General features: G+C 35.7%; 1 long non-coding RNA gene across 1 annotated transcript in view; it reads right to left on the reverse strand.

Annotated features, from left to right (window-relative positions):
- LOC115758720 overlaps nt 1-3,026 on the reverse strand; it is a 37,056-nt gene extending 34,030 nt beyond the window's left edge. Inside the window, exon 1 of the long non-coding RNA XR_004017445.1 lies at nt 2,986-3,026. This is a non-coding gene — a long non-coding RNA (uncharacterized LOC115758720). The remainder of the gene's footprint in view (nt 1-2,985) is intronic.
- Between the last annotated feature and the right edge of the window lie 4,207 nt (nt 3,027-7,233).

Below are 7,233 nucleotides of genomic sequence, written 5' to 3' on the forward strand. Positions count from 1 at the left end.
TACGCGGGCGGCCTAAGCAGGCGGCTTACATAGAAATATATACATACACACACACACACATATATATATATATATATATGTATGCTGTGTGAAAGCTTGCAATGATTTTTCTCTCGCACTGTTTGCCAACGATAATTAATTTTTTGGCCCGCCTGCACCCAAGTTAAGACCTTGAGTTTTTATTCATTAAAAATAAATTACAATGTTTCTATTTACTTATATGCGGCATACTTGTTAACCTTAGAAACGAGCTTAATGTGGGTTCTTGGCTCGCAACAAAAAGACTTTGCCAAATTACTCACAAGTACTTAATTCTATTTTTATCAAGTCTGAGTGGAAGAGTGAAAGAGTTTCTTTATGAAATTTTTTAAACTCGCCGTTTGGCAATGAAATTTGTTGTGCTGTTATTTAATTTAGCCGCTTAAAATAATTAGCTTAATGCACTTGATCTTCATTTGATATGCCTTTATTTCATTTGAAAATTGTCATTCCTGGAAATATTGTTGTTGGCATTTTTCATGCACTTGAAAATATTTCCTAATGAATTACATTTTCACTGGAAATACTCAGACGACAATCTCTTTCCACGAATCGCCCCGCAACAAATAAGCTTTTTTCCAAGCTTCTGTATTTTCTCAAAGTTATAAATTTTGATACGCCCTTAATCACTTATTTTTGCGAGTGATATTTCAACGAAATTACTTGACATTTGAAAACTGTTAAAAAATGCGTAAGAAAAAAAAATAAAACAACAGCAAGACAGCTTTTACATATATTAAGATCTGGGCAGAAACAACAAAAATAGGGTCTATCTATTCACCGAGGTCGCTTTCAGAACAAAATCTCGAAAAATCTTCTGATTGCTTCGGGAAGCATTTAAAAAAATGTCACTAGAAAATGCAAGAAATAGTATACATATTTTATTAATAATAGTTTTGTTTGAATTCATTAAGAAATGTTTTTCTATTAAAAAAATCAATCAAAGTAATAAATTCAAGCAATAAAAAGAAACGAAGGAAGTTAGATCTAATACCCTTGTAGACATTTCCCTTTTGAATACACGAAGGCGCATAGTAAAACTTATACATTCCGAGATTGGTCAAGATATTTTGATAAACAAAAAAGTTTTCCATATAAGAAACTACTTTTCGACTGATCGTTCCTATGGCATATGTACACATGCAGCAGTAAGACAGAACATATGCAAAGTTTCAAGGCGAACGACTTAAGATTGAGAGACTAGTTCTCATAAAAAACATGCAGACGCACAGACATACATATATGGCTATGTCATTTGAAATACCTTCTATAAGGGCTTAAAAGCTAATATATATATAAATTAATAATCAGTCTAGGTAAATAGTCTTTAGCTGCACAAAGCTTAAAATGGCATGCCTCGATATACAACATACGAATCAATTACACATTAAAAGGCAGATTGTATAAGTGAACACTTGCCTTTTATTACGGTATCAAGATGTCGCTACAAATAATGTTTATTTGAAAAAGTCATTGTCTGCGTAGTAAGGAGCACAGCCCAAGACGTTCAAGTAGTTCAACCTCCATTGCGACCTAATTTTAGATGCCAGGACATGTTGCTAGGCTGGTTAAAGTGAATCAAAGTGAAAGAACTTGGCCGCAAATCATTTTAAGTTGCTTTTTATTGCCACTGTCGTGGCGGCAACGTCTCCCCCGCAAAATGTGGCCACATTTGAGCACCTGCTGGGCACGCACGCACCTGAAGTTGGGATATTTTTTTAGGGCCCAGCTTTGGTCAGTTGCTGCCTGGCAGTTGTCAGGTGCGTTGACAAAAAGTGTACTTCATTTTTATATGGCCACAATTGCGGCGTTAACATGGCAGCCATGTTTAAGCTGTTCATAAATCAAATTGGTTTTTATTGTGCTGGCCATTTGTCAGTGCACCTTTTACATGGTCAACGCTTTTTGCCATAATTTCCATGCCGTTGAGTTAATAAACCAAAATCGAAATTCTGTTTGTACCGCCGTTTGCCGTCCCGCAAGTGCATAAATATTATTTTTAAATCTCAATGAAATATGGCAGACAACTTTGACGAATGGTTATTCGCCTCCTGCACATATGCATACGCAATTTTCATAAATAAATAAATGAATTGAATGGCCAAATACCCAAAGCCGTGACGGGCCAGGTAAAACAGGCAAACAGACAGCCATTTATGACCGGGCCAAATGAAAACCTGCCTGAACACCAGCCAACACGAAATGTAAGCGAAAAAATTAAAAGTTACTTCAAAGCTACGACACAGCTTCTGATTAGCATATTTAATGCTATTTGCATAAAGAACGTTCCCCAACTTTCTTTTTTTGAATGAATGGGCATACTTGAAGATTAACATCAATTTGATGGCCAACACATTTCGGAGAGCACATTAATTGTAAGAAATCAAAATATATTGTTATAATTAATGATAAATTAATCTATATATTATTGCGAACCGTTTAAAATTAAATAATACGTTTTTCAGGATATTATAAATAGCCTTAAAAAATCGAAATTAAGACAATGAAAAATTGGTTTCATTTAAATAATAATCAAATAAATGATAGGAAATCCAAATTTATTGAAAACACATAGTTAGTTTGACTAAAAAATATGTAAGAACGATTTACTAGTAAAAAAAAAAAATATTTAATAAAATACAAAAGTTTCATGCAGCATAAAATGAATAGTATATAAAATATTTATATATATTTATATTTTTCAGGATATTGTAAATAATTTTCGAATTAAACGATATATTCAAAAACCAAGAAAGTGGTTTATTTAAATGTATATAGAAGAACTCCGTTCAGAATAAATATGTTGCTTAATAAAAAGGCTTTGTCAGAAAATAATTTTTTGAAGTAATTCAAAATAATTTGATAGGCCAGATACTTTGACAATTCACAGGGTATCTATTGTTTGATCATTAATAAATTATGCACTTCACATTGCTACGGACATACCTTTATCGGTTTAATCAGACTCGGCTTAGTCGTCCTCTGTAACCTGCAATGAAAAAAATGCAAAACAGAGGAAAAGGGTTTCATATTAGAAATGTTTATAACTTTTCGGTTTTCGCATGATTTTGAACGCCTTTTCATAAAAGACAAAAATAATAAAAAGAGACAGGGAAAATTGTCGTTGAGCTTAAATTTTTGGAAGAAGTAAAATGAACAATATGCAAATATGTCCTCGGGATGCTTACGGAATTTTAATTTTTGTAGCTAAGCCTTAAAATATGCGCTCGCTCTCTGAGGCCGACCCTTTGTATGACGTATTTTGGGAAAGGACACGGCAGCGAAAACAATAAAATTAAATATTCTATTTAATGGCATTGTTGTATGCCAGACGCATGGTAACTACTGTCAGAACGAAGGACACTGGCCACAGGACTTAGGACTCGTGCAAGTATTCTGTCCGAACAGGCCCTTGAAGAAACTTTTGCTGCACACCAAAACGTCGCAAGTTAATCTTCTCGCTTCCAGGAAATCGTCGAATTAGCTCGTCGGGTGTCAGGCTCAATGCCTGGTTTTTGAATTTAAAACAAAAAAAAAATATCTACGCATATAGAACGCAAGCAAATTGCATTCACATTATATCAATTTTATGGCCGACCCCATATCTGGGGGCTATTATTCCAGAGCGCCCTTCGTGTCCTCGCCAGGAGCATGCAAATAAAATCTATAAAAAAAGATTTTATTGACGGTCTCGACTTTGGTCCGGCAATGTTGCCCTTTTATTCTAATTTTCGTGTCTCTTATTCTACTTTTTCTTTATTTTTTTGCCCCAGTTTGTTGTTGGGCTTATCTTTTCTCTACATGCAGTAAAAAGACCGAGGGGAGGTTTCATATAAATTAAGCTGATTATATGAGTTAGATAGGATAGGGTGCGTATGTGTGCGTGTGCGTGTAGAAAATGGAAAACCAGATTGGAAAAGGGCAAGTAAGTTACTTTAAAAAACTCACGATCTTTGCAGCTGTTCAGCTCGCCTCGAATCGATGACACAAATAATACCTCAATTAAGCCCCAAAGAAAAGAATTTCGTAGGCGACAACAATTTGGAAATTTTCCTTCAAAAACATAATGAAAAGCAAGCAACATTTTCTCAAGCATTCAGCGCGCCTCAATTTATGCCACAATATTCGACTCAATAGATATTTAATACTCAGCAATTTTTCCACCAAAAACAAAAAAAAAAACTGTAATGGAACGAGGAAAACTCGAGGCCTCGGCAACCGCAGCAGCGGCCGCGTACGCAAACAGCGCGTCGAACTTTTCCTTCTGCCTCGGATCGAAGGTCGTAATGAGTGGCTGGCTGGCTATAGAAGTAGTAGTACGACCAGACCAGATTCTGTCCATGCTCCACATTTTGTTTACATAATATTTTCATGTATATTTTGCCGCTTGTACATACTTTTAAATGATTTTCTTTTTTGGGGCCTGCTTTGCAAAGTTTTAAAGGCGCCTTCGCCATATTACAACTCACTTTGCCAGAGCTTGTTTCAGCTGTTGTGGGTGGCTGGCGGTGTCAAGGGTATACGGGTGTGTGTGCGGGTGTGTGGGTGTGTGGCTTAACTGCCGCCTTGCTGGCCCCATAGCATAATTGCGCTGCTGCCGCCGCCGCGCCGTGGCAAATGAAAAACGCCTCGCAATATTGAAGCTGCGAACTTTTCAAGTGTAAGAAATTTAATTTCGAAATGTAGGTTTAACGAACGGAAATTGCTTTCGCTGCCTCAGAATGGCGTAAGCCCTTGGTGTACATTGTTCTCTATATTCCACATTTTCCACAATGCCATTGTTGTTCCTCTTGGAGCACGGCGTAGCGCAACAGGGAAATGCAAAGAAAAAACAGAAAGTATAAAAAAGAAACATAAATTCAGCTTTTTGCTGCTTGTTTTCATTCTGCAATTTGTTTGCTTAACTTTCTGATTGAGCTGGTGGCTCATTGCGGCGCATTACGTCAAAGAAAATGAAATTATTTAATGTTTTACATTTGTTCGATGGCCCACACAATATTTATTTTTTCACCCTTGGCCCGCTGGCCTCATTTCATTCATTCACTCTCTCTCTCTCTCTCTCCTTCTATTTCTCACTGGGCAGTGCGACGCGTAATTGCGACTGATTTGTTTGGCATTTTGCACGGCCATTTGTTTTCGTCATGGTCAGCTTGAGGCCCACCAGGATGTGGGCAGGAATGTGGCTTAGCGCCGCGTTGAGTGAGCCCGTTGGGATTTAGCCATGGCAAGCAAATGGGTCAAAAGTTTGAGAAGCTGGCGACCCGAAAGCAATACCCAAAATATATTTGCAATTGTTGTCTGCCGAGAAATGCGTTTAACATAAGATTACATTGGGCAGCAAATATTTTTAATAAGTATTGATCATTAGTCTATTCCCCTGTATATATGACTAAATATCATAGTACAATTTTACAGAAATTTGAATCGTAGATAAAACTTTTTTTTAATAGTGGAGCAAATGTTTGAAATAAGTAGAGATGCTACGCTTTATATACAAATATTATATGTATTGAAACAAATTTCAGTTAACTAAATTTTACTTTTTCATTTAAAAAACTAAAATTCTACTGAAAATTAAATCAATATTAAAATTTTATTTATTATTATTTTTTTTAATATTTTAGATTGTCCACATAACATAAATTCATTAAGTATTGATACACTCTTTAGTCTATTTAATATTTACATAAGATTTCTAGAGTCAGAGCTAGCATATTCTGCTACAACTAAATTTTCACATTTTCATAGAAGTTAAACGTTAAAATCAAAAGATTTCCAAAAAGGTATACAAACCTATCAATTTTAAAATTAAATTGTTTCAAAGCTTAACGTTTTTTATACCCTGAACCCATTAAACATGGGTATAAGGGTATATTGTATTTGTGAGAAAGCCAAATGTATGTAACAGGCAGAAGGAAGCAACTCCGACCCCATAAAGTATATATATTCTTGATCAGCATAAATAGCTGAGTCGATCTAGCCATGTCCGTCTGTCTGTACGTCCGTCCGTCCGTATGTATGAACGCAAGGATCTCAGAACCTATAAGAGCTAGAGACTTAAAATTTTAGATGTAGATGCTCCTAGCTTCTGCGCAGATCGAGTTTGCTTCCGATAATTGATAACTTACTCCGTTTCCAAGTAATCGATAAAAATCAATATCGATATCCTGTTTTTTGGGCAATTTTGGTAAATAATAAACACTAGAGTCACCAAACTTGACATATAGCTTCTAGAATATATATATGATATAGGATTTTTCTTCACAGTTTTCCCTCTAGATTAATCTGGCATTCAAATATGAACAGCTTTTTTTTAGTCGAAATTCATGTCCAAATCTTACCCCAAGATTCGTATATAGACATGAGTCAATAGTTACCACCCCCATATCTCGGCCAAATCTCATCCGATTTCCACGAAGTTTAGCTTTTTCTTCATGGTTTTCCATCTAGATTAATGTGGCATTCAAATCTGAACACCGATTTTTTAGTCGAAATTCATGTCCAAATCTTACCCCAAGATTCGTATATAGACATGGGTCAAAAATTACCACCCCTATAACTCGGTCAAATCTCATCCGATTTCCACGAAGTTTGGCTTTTTCTTCATGGTTTTCCATCTAGATTAATGTGGCATTCAAATCTGAACACCGATTTTTTAGTCGAAATTCATGTCCAAATCTTACCCCAAGATTCGTATATAGACATGGGTCAAAAATTACCACCCCCATAACTCGGTCAAATCTCATCCAATTTCCACGAAGTTTTGCTTTTTCTTCATGGTTTTCCCTCTATATTAATCTGGCATTCAAATCTGAACACCGATTTTTTAGTCGAAATTCATGTCCAAATCTTACCCCAAGATTCGTATATAGACATGGGTCAAAAATTACCACCCCCATAACTCGGTCAAATCTCATCCGATTTCCACGAAGTTTTGCTTTTTCTTCATGGTTTTCCCTCTAGATTAATGTGGCATTCAAATCTGAACACCGTTTTTTTAGTCGAAATTCATGTCCAAATCTTACCCCAAGATTCGTATATAGACATGGGTCAAAAATTACCACCCCCTAACTCGGTCAAATCTCATCCGATTTCCACGAAGTTTGGCTTTTTCTTCATGGTTTTCCATCTAGATTAATGTGGCATTCAAATCTGAACACCGATTTTTTAGTCGAAATTCATGTCCAAATCTTA

This window comes from Drosophila novamexicana, unplaced genomic scaffold (assembly GCF_003285875.2).
Source record: "Drosophila novamexicana strain 15010-1031.04,08,12 unplaced genomic scaffold, DnovRS2.1 tig00000193-arrow-pilon, whole genome shotgun sequence".
In the NCBI taxonomy this organism is placed as follows: domain Eukaryota; kingdom Metazoa; phylum Arthropoda; class Insecta; order Diptera; family Drosophilidae; genus Drosophila; species Drosophila novamexicana.